We start from the raw sequence: 20,374 nt of genomic DNA, 5'->3' as shown, positions 1-20,374 counted from the left end.
CCCTTGAAGCTTCCATTGTTGAACTCTTGAGACCCAGCACCATGTAAAGAAGCTTGAGTTCCACTGACTCGCAGATTTTTTAGTCACACCAAATGAGTCACTAGATATGAGCGTAAATCCATCTTAGTAGCTCAGCCCTGATCAAGCATCCTGTTGAATGCAGCTTTAGGAGTCAATATCATGTAGTGAATATCAGGAAGAGAAAACAAATCATGTAGATGAGCCCAGCCAATCTATAGAATCGTTAAAAAAGTCATTGCTATTTTAAGCCACTAAGTTTTGGGATTTATTTTATGTAGCAATAGGTAACTAATACAATTACCAAATCTAAACATTATTCTACTTTCAGATACCTCCCTTACGGGGGAGAAATAAAGTATGGCTGATGTATTTGTTGGAAATAATGGAGCCCTTCTCCAGTTTCTTCTAATTATTTCTGTCTACACTTGTCAGAGAAAAACAGTGCTGGGCTCTTGTTAAAGGTGGCAAGACAATTTAATTAGACTTACTGCAGTAAGTAAAGAGTCTCCAGTATAGACTGAGCCCCTGAGCTCAACTCCAACTAAGACAAAGATAACTGAGGTTTTTAAGGGGAGAACAGATAGAAAACAAAAAAGGACTTATGGGGAAATGAAAAAGGAAAAATGGACTAGGGAGCCATGTGGAAATGAAAAAACTACAGAAAGGGGTAGGTGGAGAATTACTGCAAATGGTTTGGCAAAATGGGTTGAGACAATGTATTTTTTATGGTTTGGAAGTGCTATACGTTCTTGGGTGAAGATTCAGTACAAGGCTGGGGTCACTGTTAGGGGCATGGCTTCCACCCATGACAGGAGGAACTCAAGCTAAAGTTTGGTCAAGTCTCTGAGCATAGTGTCTGGGGAAGTCTTTTGTGCCATGTGGGACTTTATGTTTTTACCCTTCTTGCAGGTGACCTCAGGTCCTTCTTCATGGATGAGATAGAGCATAAACTCTCAGCTTCCATTCCAATACATTCTTCACTGGGGCCAAAGAGGTGTTGCCCTATTTAAATTTTCTACGTATTTTAAGGTTTTCAGGTTTGCAGCTCCCATGATTGACTCTTGGGATCCAGCACCATGTGAAGAAGTTTGAGCTCAGAGAGCCCTCAGATGTTTCAGTTACAATGGATAAAGCACGAGATGTAAGAATGAAACTATCTTAAAATTTCAGACACCATCAAATACTCTGTTGAATGCAGTTGTGGGAGTGACCCCAGCCAATATCATAAAGGTATGGTTCTAGTTTTACTTACCTATCGTCTATCAAAGGAGTTAGCAAAATATACCTATGGGCCAAATCCAGCCTGCCTCCCTCTTCTTTTGGTAAATAAAGTTTTATTGAAACATAGCCATGACCATTTGTTTTATGTGTCATCTATGGCTTGCTTCATATTACAATGACAGAGTTGAGTGGTGACAATGGAGACTATATGACTTACAATACCTAAAATATTTACTAGCTGGCCTTTTATAGAAAAATTTTGGTGAAATTTGCTTGTGAATAAATGAATAAAAAGTTTCTTTAACAGGATAAATCACGTTATGAATAAAGTATAGTGAATTATTCAGGGTAACTCTAGCTTCCATAAACCCCAATATTTTTATAATTTAAACAAAACTAAAGTTTGTGTTGTTCACATAACAGTTAACAGGTTAGAAAAGCAGTCCCTCCTCAAGCAGTAATTCAGGAAACCTGGTAAATGGAAATTCTTCAAAATGCAATTTCTGAGTAACCCTGGGTGAGAAATAATGTGCCCAGGAAGAAGAGTAGACCATGATATTTGGTGAACAGGTAGCAGATCCTTCCACAAATAGTTTTATTACCACTGCTATAATTTTATTAACAATCGTCCTCTTTATGCAAATGATTGTTCTAGTTAGTTTATTAAGCTACCACTTATTCACATGAATAATTTTAATAAAATTCTTCTACCAGACACCGAGGTGAGATAAATGACACTTTGGCAAGGATCATGACTTTGGTAAGGACTCAGGGAAGAAGGCAAATCACCTTTCGATCATGGAGCATTTTGAAGGGAGAATAGTTTTCACATTGTGGGACTTCTGTTATTCAGAAAAAGGCTTAAGGCATTGAATTTTTTAGGATGTTGGGGAGAGAAGTGACCAGGAAGGTGTAAAGGCAGACAGAAAAAGAAATGTGAGGTTCTGGAGGACAAGCTTTGCATCTTTGTCATTGGCTGCTCGTGGCACAAGTTTTCAGGGAATGAACAGGGTGTTCTTGAGAGGTAGCGTCGTGAGGCCACCCTGGAGCTGGAGCCAATTGCCTTTCAGGCAAAGTGACTCGCTTTCTTTTTGAACAGTTTCCAAAATAATACTAATAACAAAAATGATGGAGACAGTAGATTACAGAGCTCTCAAATTTCAGTGATAGAAATGAGAAAGCCATTAAATTGAAAGTGTTTTCTTCTGGTAGATCAAGCTGTAGTTGTGTGGTTATAAATTCTGCATACTCATTGAGTTTTGGGACTCATGGAGATTGAGTCTTGGAGGAAAAATAAGCAAAAGAAAGATAAACTCGTTCCTTAAAAGACAAATTTCTTTAAAATTTTAATTTCAGGGGAAAATGTATGTCAGGTGAGAAATTAGTAATTTTGAAGAATCCTTCTATGTCTAGAAATTTAAGTTTCCCAATTGCTCCATGTACCAATTAGATATCTATTGAGCCAAAAAAAGGAAAGCTAAGGTGTACTATATTCTCTCAAGTAGTTCAGAAACACCAATTCACAGCCTAAGACAGTATGTAATGAAGGAAAAATGTCTAGGACTCATTGCAGATATATGGTTAATTCTCCAGGGAAATTAGAGGATTAGCAAATCAGTTATCTATTGCTAAAATAATGCTGCATAGCAAGCCATTTAAAACTTAGTGGTTTAAAACAAAAATTATTTATTATTTCTCACAAGTTTATAGTTTGGCTAGTTGGTTATTTTCATCTAGGCCAGAAATATCTGCTCTTGGTTTGGCTGATTCACACATCTTCAGTCAAATGGTAGGCCAGCTGGAGTTTGCTGTTCTAGAATGGCCTCAACCTGGATGATAAGGCTCTGCTCCATGTGGTCTCTCATCTTCCAACTGCTCTTGTGATCTCGTTCTTGTGAAGAAGACAAAGGAGCAAGAGAGAGAGGTCTTTGCTTAAAACTAGTATGCTGTTACTTGCATTACATTTTACTGGACAAAGTGAATCACAAGGTAGGCTAAGTTTCAAAGAACAGGAAAACAGACTCTACTTTTTGATGAGAGAAATTTTAAAGCTACCTGGAAAGGGCATGGATACAGGGAGATGTAGAGAATTAGGGCCATGTTTGCAAACAGTTTGTTTCATGGAATTTTATCAAAGAAATCTTGGTAGGGGAAGGTACAACTTAGCTTGAGCTTTGAAAGTAAAGGAAAGAATAGGGGGCATTTTTTAGGCAAGGATAACAACATAAATGAAGCCACTGTAGTAGGAGTTTAATAGAAGCAAGAAGTTTGGTTCTATAGCATGGGATACAAAATTAGGCATGTATTGAGCTGCTTAGGGGGTGCTAAACTGGCTTATCTTTAGTATAAATCAGAATACCTGTACAGAATAAATCATAAATTCATCAACTAAGATATGGAAATATACATGGTGTTTAAACTCCTGCATGATGGGATATGTGCATTTGTTCTTATTTGCCTTTTATGCCTGAGGACAGTGCTGCTGTCTTCTTAAATTCAGCACCTATTGATTACCTCAGAAGAAAAGTTCTCTTCACTAGCTCCATTTTATTTATGACTTATAGCAGGGCTACAGATTGTAAATACCATTATACATTGTTTGAGAGCAGGGTAGTCTATTTAAAATCTCAAACGTTCGAAGAAGTATCTCTGAGAGTTGTGCAGAGATATAGTACAGGCTCTATTCCCACCAGAGACGTGTACATGAAGCTTAAAAAGGAAGGGGCTTCTCTGTCTTAGAAATTCTCATACTTTTTGATCTTAGGACCTTCTTACATTGTTAGAAGTCTGAGAATCCCAAAGAGCTTCTGTTTGGGTTGGTTCTTTCTGTTGATATTTACTGTATTTGAAATTAATACTGAGAAAATAAAAAATATGTATTTACTAATACATTACAAATAATAGTAATGGACAAGAGCAATGAATGAAAAATACTAAACTTATTTCCATAAATGACATATTTCTGTGAAAAGTAACAATATTTTTTGAAACAAGGAAAGTGAGAAAACGTCATTGTTTCACATTTTTGAAAATCTTTTATGTCTGGCTTAATAGAAGACAAATTCTCTTATCTGCTTCTGCATTCAGTCTATTACAACATGTTATTTTGGATGAAACATATAAGGAAACTTTGGCTTCTTGCAGATCTTTAGATGGAAGAGGGAGAAAACTGTAGGGTCTTAAGAACCGTATTTGGAAAACGCTTCTGTTTAAGAGCTCCATAAGATTTATCATGGCACCTTTCAGAAAAAATAAAAATTAAGAATGCAAAAAGAACATCTAACAAATTGTGATGTTTTTCTCCCCAAAGTAGGCTATTCATTGTGAATTTCCAAAAAAAAAAAAAAAGAACACCTATTTCCTCTAATTTATTAATTTGTTGTAACAACAACAACAACAAAAAATTATGATTTTTGGGCCAGTGCCCCAAATCTCTTAGTCATCATGCCAAAAATGCAACAAAATAGAATGTTAACCATGGGAAAAAGTTTCAAAGGATCTGACCAAATGCCTAGGATGAATTTGATAAAACTGTGACCTTACTCACATATAGCTTACTTAATAGTCAAGGGATATTTTTTTTCACCACTCAAAAAATTCCAGCCAATTTCACTGATAGTCTTCCTTGTTCCAGAAACTTCCTCAAAGTTGACCTTTCATTCTCTGGTGACCTGGGCAAGAATTTCTCAGAAACCAAAAGCCTGGCTGTTCAGTTGGTTTGGGAGTGGCATTTCCTAAAGTTTTGATTGGAAAAGAAACCTGGAGTTCTAACAAATTCATTTTTAAAGAAATGAATTGAAGTTTCTTTGCCAAATGCCATATGCAAAGTTTATTACTAATTCTTAATAAATGTAATGCAATTGATAGAGAACGTGAAAGTGAATTATTAGTTCTGGTTTTAAAATCTCATTATATGATCTATATATTTTCTGCTCCACTTTTAAAAGTTGCTAGTGATATTGGTATTCACCAAACCTTTATGGTAGGTTATACATGATCAAATAAATGATTTTAAATAACAAGAATCTTATAATCCTATTATAAAAATATAGAAAATTTAAAAATAAGACAAACACAGAAGGAGAGATGATCACACAGTCTTCTCCAAAAGCTACCACTCTATTTTTTTGCATTTAATTTTGTTGGCATTATTAACAAAAACATGCCTTACTCTGATTTACAACTTTACTTTTTGCTTTAGATATATGATGATTTTTTTCCCTTACATTAACCATAGACATAGTTTTTAGAAAAAAATGAAACAGACAACATATTTGAGGAGATGGGGGTCTATGTTTACATGTAAACAATGACTTAGAAAATTTGTAAAAAGTGACCTCAGAGGGAGAAAGGGGAAACAAATCCCTTGGAAGCCTTAGATCCTCCCAGGCAGCTGTGGCTCTTGTTTCCTTCCTATTAAGAGGGATGTGTGGTTTGTATTGTCCTCCTGGGAGAATAATTCTGTCATTTCCATTAGGAAGATGATTTATTGAGGGCAGTTCCTTTTTAAGATTGAACAGGAAAACCAGTGTTGCAACCTGATGGTGCTATTTCCTTTGTAAAACGCTTCAGTGCTGAAGTTGTAGCAATTACCTTGGCCTTGAACTGAATCACAGACACCTCTCTGATCCCTTATCTGGTAACACACAACGGTAACCACTGTGTCCTCTTGGTTTGAGGTGGGTGAGAGACAGGGCATACAACTCCCAGATTTCTCATAAGAGGGCATCCAGCCCCATAACAGATATCCCCCAAGGCCATCGTGGAGCAGCCGGGATGCTGCGTAGGGGTTACAAATGCAGATGCAGTTGTTAAAGGGAATTTGACTGCAGCTGGAAAATAATTTTCTAAGAAGGCATATGGCAAAACATTTTGCTTCCATGTACCAATATCTCTGCATGCCTCCTTTATTCCTCATTGAACCTCAGGGAATATTTAATAGTTCAGTCCTTCTTTCAAAGGTATGGTGAAAGGCAGCATCACTGCATCCCAGCAGAGGGCAGTTTCTTCAAGCCTATAGTACACCATTGCAGGTCTCATTCATGCTCAGATGGTGGTTGTTCACACCTTGTTCTTAAGAAAAGTAAACTTGTATTCAGTGACCTAGTTACACAGCAGCTTGGGTTGTGCTAAACAGTCATTCATGCAGATACTTCCTTTAGAAAACTAAAGTGAATCCAGTTGTGGTTTGCAGAAACAAGCTCCACAATGAGAGTAAAGAGATCTGGGTACTGGTCTTGGATTTGTCACTAAATAGCCATTGTGCTGGTAACATTAAGCAAGTCACTTTAGCTCAATTCTGCATCTCTGGTGAGGGGTTTTGGACAGCATGACCTGAAGATTTTAGATACAGTAGAATTTTCACGTAATACCTCTATAACCCTGATAAAAATATATTTCGTAGCTGAGGGTTTGGAGTTAAAGAAATAGAGATTCTTCTTTAAAGTAATGCTAATTCAGATAGTTTAACTGGTTTGCAATATAAGCTTTATAGGTTATCCCTCTTCTACAATTGCTGAACTAAACCATCTTATATATTAGGAAAACTCAATTGGGCATGACTGTGAGAGAGAGAAGAATGGGTTTCTGGGCCTGTGTTGGCTTCTCTCTAGCTATTTGACTTTAGGTGAATCACCCCAACCTTTTGATTTCCAGTTTTCTCATTAGCAAAACGAATGGGTTGAATTAGATCAATGTTTCCTCCAAAAGGACCTGTGATTAAATGAGTCTGGGGGAAAAGGAGATAAAGATAAGCAGGGGTCTATACTGCATTGATTCTGAAACCATTTCCACAGAGTCATCCACCACAGATTTACTGGGAGCTGCCTGTCTGGTAAGACCTTTTCCAGGGTAACCTACTCTAAACAGTAAACAACTGTTCAGCCTGTCATTGACCAATCAGAATGAATGCTGGCTGCAACTCTGAAGTGGCTCTGAGACCCCCTGTATTAGTTTGTTCTCATGCTGCTGATAAAGACACACCCAAGACTGGGTAATTTATAAAGGAAAGAGGTTTAATTCTCACAGTTCTACATGACTGGGAAGGCCTCACAATCATGGCAGAAGTGAAGGAGGAGGAAAGTCATGTCTTACATGGTAGCAAGAAGAAGGGCTTGTGTAGCAGAACTCCCACTTATAAAATCATCAGATCTCATGAGACTTATTCACTACCATGAGAAGAGTATGGGGGAAACCACCCCCATGATTCAATTATCTCCACCTGGCCCCACCCTTCACAATGGGGATTATTACAGTTCAAGGTGAGATTTGGATGGGGACACAGCCAAACCATATCACCCCCAAGTGGAATCTGATATTTGTTTCTGGATCCTGGGGAGCCTGGATGCTCCTTCAGTGATTACTTATCAGTCAGCATGGAAGTATGTCAATATTTTCACAACTGGCATGGCCCTACCTACCTGCACATTCTCACCCCTGTGCTGTCTGAGGTTGCAGTGCCTTCTCTAGCCTTGTCTCACAAAATATGATCCAGGACCAACAGCAGCAGCAGCCCTGAGAGCTTGTTAAAAATGCTAATTCCTGGATTCCACCCAGACCTTCTGAACCAGAATCTGCATTTCTGTAAGACCCCAGGTGATTACTGTGTACTTTACAATTTGAGAATCACTGGTATGCAAAATAGGTCTGATTTATTTAAAATGCACAGGGCTGATCTGCTGATGTCTACAGGAGGGCAAATAGCTTGAGCCCAGGAGTTTTAGACTAGTCTGGGCAACGTGACAAACCCCCCTCTCTCCAAATATACTGGGTAAACCTGTGGTGGATGACTCTGTGGAAATGGTTTCAGAATCAATGCAGTATAGACCCCTGCTTATCTTTACCTCCTTTTCCCCCAAACTCATTTAATCACAGGTCCTTTTGGAGGAAACATTGATCTAATTCAACCCATTCATTTTGCTAATGAAAAAACTGGAAATCAGAAGGTTGGGGTGATTCACCTAAAGTCAAATAGCTAGAGAGAAGCCAACAAAGGCCCAGAAATTAGCTGGGTATGGTGGCGCATGCCTGTGGTCCCAGCTATTTGGGAGGCTGAGGCAGGAGGATCAACTGAGCCCAGGGAGGTCAAGGCTGCAGTGAGCTGTGATGGGGCCACTGCACTCCAGCCTGGGCAACAGAGTAAGACCCTGTTTCAAAAAAATAAATAAATAATAAAAAAATAAAGTGTAGTCTCTTTATGACGACTTGGCATAGAACCCTTTTATGATAGAATATATTGTGGGATGAGTGGTCAGTGAAATACATTTTGGAAAACATTGAACAAGATATCTGAAGTCCTCTCTAACTCTAAAATTCAATAATTCTGAGACAGTTAAATGTTCTCACATTTCTCATTTGTTCATAATATTCTTCAAATTAGTTCTACTATAAATTGGATTTACCATTGCCTTTGGGCACTCAAATGTCAGTAGTGATTGGGGATTTTTTTAGAACTTTGATTTTAATTTCTGAGATATTAAATTGATAAGGAAATGAAAATAATCTGGAACTCAGACAATATGTTTTGTAGGGGCCCAGAGTTTTTTTAAAAAATTATTTATATCTCATCGTAGTTTATTTTTTACTGTAGTGAAATGCATATAACATAAAATTTACCGTTTTAACCATGTTTAAGTATATAATTCAGTGACAATATGTACATTTACCATGGTGTGTGATAATCACTGGTCTCTATTTCCGGAGCTTTTTCATTATCACAACTGAAATTCTGTACACATTAAACAATAAATCCCCATTCCCCCCACTTCAGCCTGTGGTAACCTCCATTCTACTTTCTGTCTTTGTGAATTTCACCATTCTAGGTACCTCATATGAATGAAGTTATACAATATTGTGTCTGCCATCTCATTTAGCATAATGCTTTAAAAGTTATCTATATTGTAACATGCATCAGGATTTCATTCTTGTACATGGCTAGATAATACTTCATTTTATGTATATACCACGTGTTGTTTATTCCTTCGTCTGTTGATAGACACTTGGGTTTCTACCTGGCTATTGTGAATAATACTGCTACAAACATTGGTCTGTTTGAGCCTCTCTTTTAATTCTTTGGGGTCTATATCTAGTCATGGAATTGCTGAATCATGTGGTAATTCTATGTGGAGACTGAACTGTTTTCTATGGTGGCTGCAGCATGTTACATTCTCACCAACGATCCACAAGGATTACAATTTCACCACACCCTTACCATGAAAGGTTTTAAAGAAAATGTTTGTTTGATCCATTCTTGCTTGAGATTTGTTTTTGCAAGTTTTCACTGAAAAGAAAAGGATGCAGTAGATCTGGCTAAGTCCAATGACTTATTTCCCTGTTGGATGGCAGGCTGGCAGAGCATGCCCTTTCTTTGTTTTCTATGCTCTGGCTGCTTACTGTGCACCCTCAGCTGCTTCTCTGTTTCCCTGTGGCCTTGATTACTCAGGAAAGTTAGCTCTAAGGAGCAGATCCACATCTTGTAATAATTTGGAGGTTTCTAAGTGGGTTCTTGATCAGCTCCGGGCTCTATCCTCTCAAATTCAAAGTCTAGAAATTTGTTCTCCATAGCTAGCTTTGAAATCATGGCTGAGCCATTCAACTGTCATGGATTTCAATCTTCTCAGTTATAAAATGATCTCAAAGTCTTCCTCTCAGGTGGCGCCTGCTACATAATTTGTGGGGGAAAATGCAAAATTAACACGCAGTGCCCTTTGTTCAAAAAGCAAATAAAGAAAGTGTGGTTAAAGGAACTTTGGGAGCTCACTAAAAAGGCAAATGCTCATGTCTCTCTGCAGCCCTGCTTTCCCAAGGGGCTCTGACAGAATAGGTCTGGGGTGAGGCCAAGGGATTTGTATATTTAATAAGAATTCCAGGTGATTCTGATTCGAGTGGTTGGCATAACAGTGGATTCACACTTTTAATTCAGCATAGGGTTTTGGAATTTATATTTTAGCAAAACTGGACCAAAAACTTAATATAAAGCCTTTTCATGTAAAAATATTTTATTTCTAACATGCAATAAGGGCAATAGTAATAAATAAGTAACAACATAAACTTATAAATGCAAACAGTAATATTTTTGGTGACAGAACAGAATATGTTATACAACTTTATTGGTGGGATATGATTCATTGCATAATTTTTCTGGCTTGCTTATCTGGGAATTTATTTACTGGTACAGCACAATTTATACATTTAATGACTTTATTTTCTGGTAAATGATTTCAAAATATAAATTTTAGTACATCTAGAGCTAAAGAATCTCGGGGAACGGTTTTTTCAAAAAGATTTAACTTTTCATACAAATCAGTTTTGTGTAAATATGAATTAAATGCACATTTATATAGTGGCATTTAATGTTTCCTCTGACATTTCTGTATTTTAGGGAGGTCATGCAAGAAACTGAAAGTGGTTCATGATTTGTATAGAATTGGATATATTTGTTTATACATTCTATCACTTTATCTTCAGTTACAAGTTAAATTAGATTTAAAATTTTCTATCTCACTAATAATTTATCTGAAGTATCACATGAAAAGAATGCTCTTTTCCATCAATTGCAACAATTTTTAGTTTCTTCTTCTAAGCCTATGGATATTTACTTTGCAATATTCTAGCAGTTTTTAAACCAGAGATCCTAAACTCTGAAAAATCCTAATAGCTCCGTAATTTATTTCATTGCAATGTCCATGTGCCTGCTTTTAATGTGTAATCACTTACTGATAAAATATACTGCCTGAGCACTGGAAGTTCCTGTCCCTGCTCGTAGGCCAGGGAGTGGGTATTTGCGCAGATGCTGCAGAAATTGGTTGCAGGATAGCCAGGCCAGCTGGTCTCTCATTCTGAGGGTCCTTTCACCTTGGGAGATTCTCTTTTCCTCTGGGGCTGCAGCTGTTACTCTCACTACTACTGCCTTTGGTACTGCTGCCATTGTCAATGACAATCTGGGCCTGGGTCTTAGCCTGGCTGCCCCCTTGAGGCTGCAAGATGCCCAAGACTGCCCCAGGTGCGTGCAGTGGTTGACCAGGCTAAATGCTCCCTGCTGCTGACTGCTAGCAGTAACAGGGCCTGAGTCCCTGTGTGCCCTGGCTGCTTTCCAGGGTATGTCCCCTGCTCACGTACATGTTTCATTGTCCCTGTGGACTAAATGTACGAAACACAAGCTCAAAGATAAGATTCTTAAAATGTCAAGATGACTACAGCAAAGCATTAGACCAGGAGCCTGGCCCTGTCTGTAGTTGCCCTGTGCAACTACCCAAGTGTAACACCCAGGAAATTGGCCATGCTCTTAGGCATATCAGAAATTATGCTTCCAAATTGTATACATACCATTATTGACTCAGATTCTATATATATATATATATATATATATATATATATATATATATAAATTTTCATAAAGGAGCAGCCTGAGATTGAAGAATCTTGCTTCAATATTTTCTCTCCTGCCCAAGCTTTTATTTCGCAGCAGTTCTGATTACTTCCTCTTACCCTCACCTCCAACTCACTTTTTCTTGTCTTCTCCATCTTAAAAGGATGGAGATTCATGAAGGAGAGAGAGAGAAGATGAAACAAGGCAAGTAAAGAATTGTGTACGGGTGTTCTTTCCTGGTGTTGTGTTTCAGCTGATTTCAAACATTTTGTGTTTTCATTTTCATTTTGCGCTACCAGGAAAGAAGCGAATTTTTACTTTTCTGTCTTCATCTGAACTCTATTTAGTTGCAACAAATTAAATATTTTCAGACTTGAATAAAACACAAATAACTGTTATCATCTTATAAATTCAAAAGTTTAGTTTTAACTTCTTGTTTAGTGTATGATTTCCAGCCAGCTAAATGTTTGATTTTTCTGAGCTTTTGCTTTCTGTTGAAATGATTTATAACCTTAACAATTATTTTAGTGGGTTCTAGTCGCTAAAAAGAAAAAAAAAAGAGGTTGAGGAATGAAACAGTGCTGTTTTTATAACAGAGTGACTTTTTTTTGAATACTTCAAGAACTTTGGATTTCACCAATGTTTCCATTTCTTGTCAGATGTCTGAACACTAATGATTCTCAGCTTTAGGCAAGCCACAACTTAACTACGTTGCCATATTTATTTTAAAGGGACTTTTCAGCTATGTATAATTATATGCTAATTTAAGAAATGATACTTGAAATTAATTTCTTTATTTGATTGTATGTATTCCTTTACATTTAATCAACTTTTTAAAATTGTCATTTGCTCCACACTCAAATGTATCAGTCAATTTAATATTCTATTTAATGGGGTTTTAGAACTAATATTTACCTTATTTGTGAAATTTCTTTAAAATAAAAAGATTCATCTTGGATGAATTACTTGGATTCATCTGGATTCATCTGAGGCAAGTAGATAAGTGTACTTACATATTTTGGAATGGGAGTCAGAGAGATTGAAAATAGGTCTGTTGGACCACAGTGTCTCACTGATGATGTTTATCTTTATAGTTCCAACTCTGAGCGACAAAACACCTTATCATATTTATTAAATAAAATTTGATGTCCCTTTGATTTAATATTGGGGATGCTTTAAATTTGATACTGAAGGATTTGGCCTAACAGGCAGTTCCAGACCTCCTAGGCAAATGGGCTGGCAAAGTTTTTAGAACATTTTCTGAGACTTAGCATTGTGTTCAGAGCATGCCCAGCGTGTTTCCAGAAAGGCAAAGATACAGAGCTTTGAGGAAATTATCTGGGTAATTCAAGGCAAAACAACAACAAGAACATTGATATTGAAGAAAAGAAAGGGATAAGGTCTGAGTTAACTAGACTATATGTAATCTAATTAATTAAGTGATACATGTTTCTATTCTTAATAATTATAATAAATTACTTTGATAATCAATTCTTTATGCACATTTTATTTACTCATAGCTGTATATAAAGATCTCAGTATCATGGATCCTATCAGTTTGGCTAAACTGAAATTATACAAAACATCTATTTCTCCATTGTGTGCAGACACAGAACTAGTCCTAGGGAAAGTAATGCCATTAGATAACTCCTTAACCTTGTCTTTGTGCCTCTCCTACCTGTCTCTCTTCCAGCCTGTTGCATATTTGCTTGGTTGGATGTATTTCCTGGTATGCTCACTCCTGACACTTCTGCCTTTTACTTTCTCCAAATTGTAGAGATGACAAAGGTATAAGAATCTTGCCTCTATGAGAGGATCTTATAGCTTTATGAAGCCGATGCTTAAGGTACATTAGACACTTATGAAGAGAATATTGAAAATAACAATACAATAAAAACAATAACAATTATACTCTATAATAGTTTCAAATACTAGATTCTTGACTCTGGAAGGGATTTTACAGATCATATAGCTCAGTTGCCAGTTTGAGATATGAACTTTCCTCTCAGCATTAATATAGTAATGTCTTCTACTTCCATTGGAACATTTCTAGTGTGGCAAAGCTCATAGCTTCTAAAAACTCTGTTAGAAACGTATTTTCTTTTATTGAGCCCAAATCTATTTTTCTGTTACTTCTATCTGTTGGTGTATGGTGTGTGTGTGTGTGTGTGTGTGTTTGTGTGTGTGTGTGTGTTTGTGTGTGTGTGTGTATGTGTGTCTTGCAGATCATTTTGAATAGTTCTAATCCCTTTCATGGTTCAGCCTTCGCAGTATCTTAAGACATCTATCCTATTTAATGTGAGTCTTCTTTTCTCCAGGCTAAATATTTTCAGATTACCTCAACTCTTCATCATATTGCACTGATATGGCTCATAGTTTTAATAATTTCACATACCTCATTTCAATTTATTTTCCAGTTAAATTTGAGAAGTAGGTAAGGATTTGTAAAACTCTACATTTACAATAAGAAAGCTGAGTTGCAAAGACTTTGTTTGGAAGAGAAGTGAATCGATACCCATCTGCTTTTTGTGTTACAATTTTTCATTGCCATCTTTTTTTATTAATCATTTTAGAAAAGGGGCAGTTTTATTTTTGGCATAATTTGAGGTCAGATGATTACATTAAACTTTTAATTTTCAGGTGTCTTGATGTTTAATCAAGTATTTAAATTTCAGGAGTTCCTGGGTATTAAGCAGGTGAATCTTAAGACAAGGATGTGAGACAAGCCATCAGTTTTAGTTATCCAGTGATCTTTAAGAAACATATTTAAGCTACATATTTATACTTCTAGAAAATTTTCTAGACTCAAGTTAAAACAATCTACATATAACATTTCCTCAAATGAAATGGCCTCTTTTTGCTGTATTCTTATAGGGCCCTGATTTGCACTGCCTCATTTTCTTTGCATTGAGAGTTCTAGAAAGTTTGCTAATGAGCTCAGAAGTTTCCAGTCACTTATACATGATGGAATAGAGAAATAATACAGTTGGTCTCTTTCTAAGTAGGAGGTGTACTTTCTCATGGGAAAAATGCTTCTACCTGAGAGGTACAATTTCATTTTGTAAACTCTACCTTCTAAATGTTACTTTTCATGCTGTAATGAATTCAGGAGGAAACTCTACCCTTTCCTCTAAATGACTTATGATGTAATGCCTTTACAGATTAAAAGCACAATTTGACTAATGGGCTTCATTCTTACTTGTAAGGTTTTATACATTTCATCACGTTCACCCTATTGGACACACCACACACTACATAACTTGTTCTAAAAATAGACTGTATGAAAAGGGTTGATTCAAGGATCAGAGGTCTTATTCTAATCAAGTTCTTAGCTTGGAATTTAACCAGTAACAATGCTAAACTGTAATGTTATACAGATACTATTATGGTTAGGTAGAGTGTAAAAAATGCAAACCATTGACAGTATTATAAAATTGCTGTAAGTGAATATTATCTCTATAAACTGGTAGATTGGAAGCAGTAAAACCATAAACCTGGTGGCAAAATAAGCCCACTTGCAAAAATGCCTACTTTCTGATATTTTGATTTTTAAATGACTAAAAGTTCATATTTGTTTTTGATAATAAAAAATCTATTTAGATAGCTAGTCATATCTTTTGAATTAATTGATCCTTAAAATTCCTGGATAAGAAAGAAAATAAAAAAATAAAAATAAAAGGCAAATAAGGATGGGAAGGAGACAAGAAGACACATTAAAGTTTTAGGAGAAAATGATGCAATAGGAACACATTCTGATTGTAAGAAAGGTATTTAATATTAATTTTTTCAGCCTAATAACTACTCATGACTTTAGGAAAAACAAAGAAGCAAGCAATCATTCGAATAAAATTAATTAAGGTATGAATGTCCCTAGGCTCATTTCGATTTTTAGGTAGCATATCCTGTTTTTGCATTCACTTGTTAAACATATTTATTGAACAGGCATAAAATATTGCATATTTAGAAATTTCAGATGCCTGTTCCATTTTGCTCAATTGCGGAAGAATTTCTTCAATTTAGTCAGATGAGGTTCTGTTACTTCAGAAACACTTGAGCAACACTTGTCCAGTTGACTTTGGGGGAGCAAAGGGAGAAGTCCAGTCTGGGGTAGTCATGGAACAAGATGAGATCACCTAAATAGCAAAAGACACAGTTTTATAAAATCTCAAAGGGCTTTTACAGAAATGAAAATTTCTACCTTAAATTATGTTCATAGGAGAAAAACTGTATATTTAGGAATTTTTTTTTTTTTTTTTTTTTTTTGCCAAGCTTCTGGAGCTTAAGGGAAGCCAGAGCTATAGCTATAATGATTTCGCTTCTGTACTGAGACAGATGTTTACAGAATACTGTCTGTCTTCCGCATTCCTGGCTGCTCCTGTTTTTCTCTATTCCTTCTACCCAGCTTACTGAGAATTTTATTTAGCTAGTTAATTTTTCTAATTATTATATTTAGCATAATTAACATATACTTAAGTTTCCACAAACAGGCAGCAGTTAAAGCATGAGAATAAAATCCAGTTAATAAGATGCAAAATTAATAGTATTTTGTCTGAGAAATTTCCTAGTCTTAGCTAATATGAAGCAGTTGCTATTTATATTGAATGGATTTTTTAAAAAATTGGAATTAAAAGAGATTATGACCTAGATGTTCCTGTACAAGGACAAGTGGGTAGGGATGTTCCTGCTTCCCTTTAATACATTTGGAAAACTATTTCTACTTATCAGAAAGAATATGGAAATTTCCATAAAGGGATGATAGTTTCAGGATATTAATCGCTTATTAATAGACCAATCCCAGTTGAAACAATAGAAAACTCCAGGAAACTTGATTTATGAAAAGGGAAAACCCCACCTGTCCCCTCCCGTTTTTATGGGTCCTTGGGAAGGGTGTGGACAGGAAGAGGAATAACAGGTATTCACTGTATTTACTAGAATGGAATATTAAATTGGACATGCTGTTCACATCTAAGCATGAGTAGTAATGATTCCATTATATATTGACCTTTAGAGGAAGAGATAAAGGAAGCTGCCCAGTCAGTACTTGGATTCTAAGGCAAACAATTTCCCATTCCAAAATACAGACTTTCTGTACAAGATGAGGCTTATTTCAGAGAGCATTTCACAGTATTAAAAAAATACAAAATGCAAAGGAGTTCATACCAGGAATATGACAAGAGAAACTGGTATCTACACAAAGGAAAATGACATCCTAAGTATCTAACTTCCATTTGTGCCTCTTGCAATATTGCTCTATTATATACCAAACAGAGCAAATTAACAAACATTGAGATGTGGTCTTCCACTTCAATTATTATATAATATAAGAGATTCATAAAACTAATTCTTGTCAACCAAAAGGCAATTTGAACTACTAAGCTACTAGGCTGCAATGTAAGGTACCCATTATATTCTGGAATCAACAAATCTGCATGTTAGTATGAGGACTGTCATTTATTAACTTTGAGCAAATTATTTCACCTTTGATTCTTTTTTGTAAAATGGAGATAATCATTAAGATAATGTATAAGAAATCACTTTGTGAACTTAAATGTTTTCATGGTATTACTCATCATGAGGACAAAACTAAAAAAAAAAAGAAAAAATTGTCACAGAATCCAGTTTGCTTATCCAGTGAAGGGAAACGAAAATGTGGTTGGCTCATTTGGGGAGCTCAGAGTCCTCTGTCCATGGTAAAAATGGTGTAGGGGGTTGTCATTAAACAGTTACAGCAGCTACACCTGCAAACATAATTTTAAATATAACTTCTCTATATCCCAGTTTAAGTATTCCAGCCTCCTTTCTGCTAAGAAAAATTTGATTTTCCAATTGAAGTTAACATAATCACTCTGCATTTACATTTATCAATTTTGTGTTTAAATATTATTGTTCAAATTATCTCTTTTCCATTTGTCTTCTATCTCTTGGCAGTGATTTGGGTCCCAGGATGGGTTTATGTGTCATCCTGGCTTTCAAGATATTTGACTGTGTTGTAGATTTGTAAAAGGTATCCAGCACTTTCAGTAGCTTCATTGTTTCAGCCTATATCTGTCTTGGATTTCAAAAAAGAAATCTCTTGCTGTTACTGAATGTTTGGGGGAAGAATATGGTAAATGAAAAAACACAATGATAAACAAACATAAACTTCCTTAGAGGAAAGACAATTTACTCTCTTTCCAGGTCCACTTAACCTCTGAGTCAAGATCAGGTTAATGATGCTTGAGGCTGAGAGCCTCCAGCTGTTAATTCCCTGCGATGAACCTGATCTGGGGGAAGCAGGTCCATTTCAGCAGCTCTGTCATTGCCCTAGAGATGATGGAATGGAGTTGTAATATGGTGGTAGAGACAGTGAGAGTGGGGATGGCCAACTGGAGGGTACAACAAGGTGGCGACAGGGAGAGCTCACTTCCATTTATGCTACGCTCGTTGATTGGAATGGTCCCCTCAGTGACCTGGGCGACCCAAATCAAGGAAAGCTTGACACGTGAAAAATATTTCATGTAATTCAATTGCTGTATGATTCTTCTTTTCAGACAGAGTAATGGTTCTCAATGGGAGCTCATTTTGCCCTTGATTTTGCCCTCCATGGGACAGTCAGCCACGATGGGAGACATTTTTAGTTGTCACAACTGGGGATAGGAGGTATGCTACTCACATCGCGTGGGTAGAGGGCAGGGATGCTACATATCCTATTATGCACAGGACAGACCCTACAGTAAAGAATTATCCAACCCAAAATGTCAGTACTGCCAATGGTGAGAAACCTTGACTCAGAGGAAGATGTTTTCAGGGTTAATGTTCGTTCTACTATCCATCTGATGGGGTGGAAGGGATTTGAATCATAAAATAACTTTTTCGACCATGTCAGGCAAGAATATGTCTACTGTGAAATTTGGCAGAAACTCAAGTGGTCAATTCAGACTATGTCTACTTAATGTTTTAAAAGTGAACAGGAAAAATAGTAGTCAGTGATTAGATTGTTTGTTTGTTTTACATTCTGAAACAATCAGAAATCACTGAGGCCTAAATATTTTCCAACTTCGGCTGCTTATCAGAATTATCTGTAGGGATTTAATAGTACCCCCAGAAATTCTGATTCAGTTGTTCAGGTGTGGAGCTTACACATTTATGTTTTTTAAAAGATATAGATAAGATTCTAATGCACGGTCAGGGTAGAAAACCACTGTATCATAGTAACGTTAAGAAAGCTAACGCGATTTAAATAACATTCTCACTCTTGTTTCTCTGCTTACAAGCTGATTGTTTTGTGGTCTTAATTGATGAGAGGATCACAGATATGTAGAAACATATACTATTCACTCTGAATTCTATTTCTTACTCAGAGCCTAACTTCAGAGAACTACAAATGATTTTGGATATACAGATAGATGTACCTACAAAATCTTTTCTCTTTCTTGCTTTTAAGAATGAATTCTCCTGGCAAAAGTGTGTGGCCCATTCAGACTTGATGAGATATTCAGGCTATCTACATTACGATGCTTAAAAGAAATTATCCCTGTATTTCCCTGTTTGGCCTCTTGGCCTTCTTCTGACCCTTCCCCCGACCACACGCATTTGAATAGAGTTACTGATGAGGAAACAGGGTGCAGAGATTAAGGTCTCAAGATTACACAGGAAATCAGGGGCAGATTGAGATCACATTTCCAGCAACCAATCCAGAAATCCCACCTAAGTAGTTTATCCGGAGTTCTGTAAGGGCCAGCCCGGGCCAAAGCAGGTTTCAGATGAAAGAAACTACAAGCCGGTTTGCCCATTTGAAGAAAACACACACAGGGACACATATCCATACACATGCAAGGACTTAACTTTTCATTTTGATTTTCTCCATTGTTTATTATCTCCTGATTTCAATAGAATGTTCAAGACAATATCTACCAGATTCAAATAAGCACAAGATAAACTATGAAACCTAATTTATATATTTTCTGAAGTCTGTTTTAAAGATGTTGCTTTTTTTTCCTTCTTTTTCTGTTTTTGCTTCAAATGTGAGATGCCTTCTCTTTGTCTTCCTTTTTCAGGGAAGAGAGATCTCCTAGTGTTATCCATACCCAGAAATTATTGAGGGATATCTTCAATTCCCTGAAAAAATGTAATAGCATTTTCACTTTGACATTGCATTCACTGCAAGCACAGCTTAAATCATTTCAAGGCCTCCTCATTTGCATGGAAGAAATAACTAATTTTGATTAATGAGAGTTCTCTGAGAACATTTGATGACATGTTTATTGGGCAATGTGAATATGGAAACTGCTATCATTTCTATCTCTAAAAACCATTGCCATAAAAACAGTGAAAAACATTTTTGAGCCCCCAAAAGCTTTATTTTTACCCTGAACAGTAAAAATAGAAAAAAAAGGCAAGTCAATAGAAACATTATGTGTTCCAAATGAGTTTTATGTGACCACAGAAGAGGGTGACAGTGTTCTGAGAAATCAGTGACAGAGACTGAAAAAATTTAGACTGTAAGAACTTTTTGTGTTATCTAGAAAGAATGTCACACTTTATCTCATTACTCTGAAATAATGGTAGCTGATAAATGTGATTTACTGTCAAATGCCAAAGGCAGCTGTGATTGTCAAGATATTTTCCTTTTGCTCTTTACTGTGGGGATTAAGCACAAATAAGGTAGTCCAAAGAATAAAGAATTGCAGCCTGTGTGTTAGGAAACCCATCTCTACCACCCTGACCAACTGAGTGATTGTAAGAAGACTCTAAACCTCTGGGTCTCAGTTTCCATACAGTAGAAAG

General features: G+C 36.4%; 1 protein-coding gene across 2 annotated transcripts in view; it reads left to right on the top strand.

The window, feature by feature from the left end:
* The window catches only part of N6AMT1 (N-6 adenine-specific DNA methyltransferase 1), a 494,077-nt gene that overhangs the window by 362,004 nt on the left and 111,699 nt on the right, over positions 1–20,374 (top strand). For both annotated transcript variants that reach the window (XR_010138799.1, XR_008517487.2), the window contains exon 15: positions 1,051–1,251. The gene's annotated coding sequence lies outside the window, so the exon portion shown is untranslated. The remainder of the gene's footprint in view (positions 1–1,050; positions 1,252–20,374) is intronic.

The sequence above is a fragment of the Pongo abelii genome, chromosome 22 (genome assembly GCF_028885655.2).
Source record: "Pongo abelii isolate AG06213 chromosome 22, NHGRI_mPonAbe1-v2.0_pri, whole genome shotgun sequence".
NCBI lineage: Eukaryota > Metazoa > Chordata > Mammalia > Primates > Hominidae > Pongo > Pongo abelii.
This window is presented reverse-complemented; position numbering and strand designations above follow the sequence as displayed.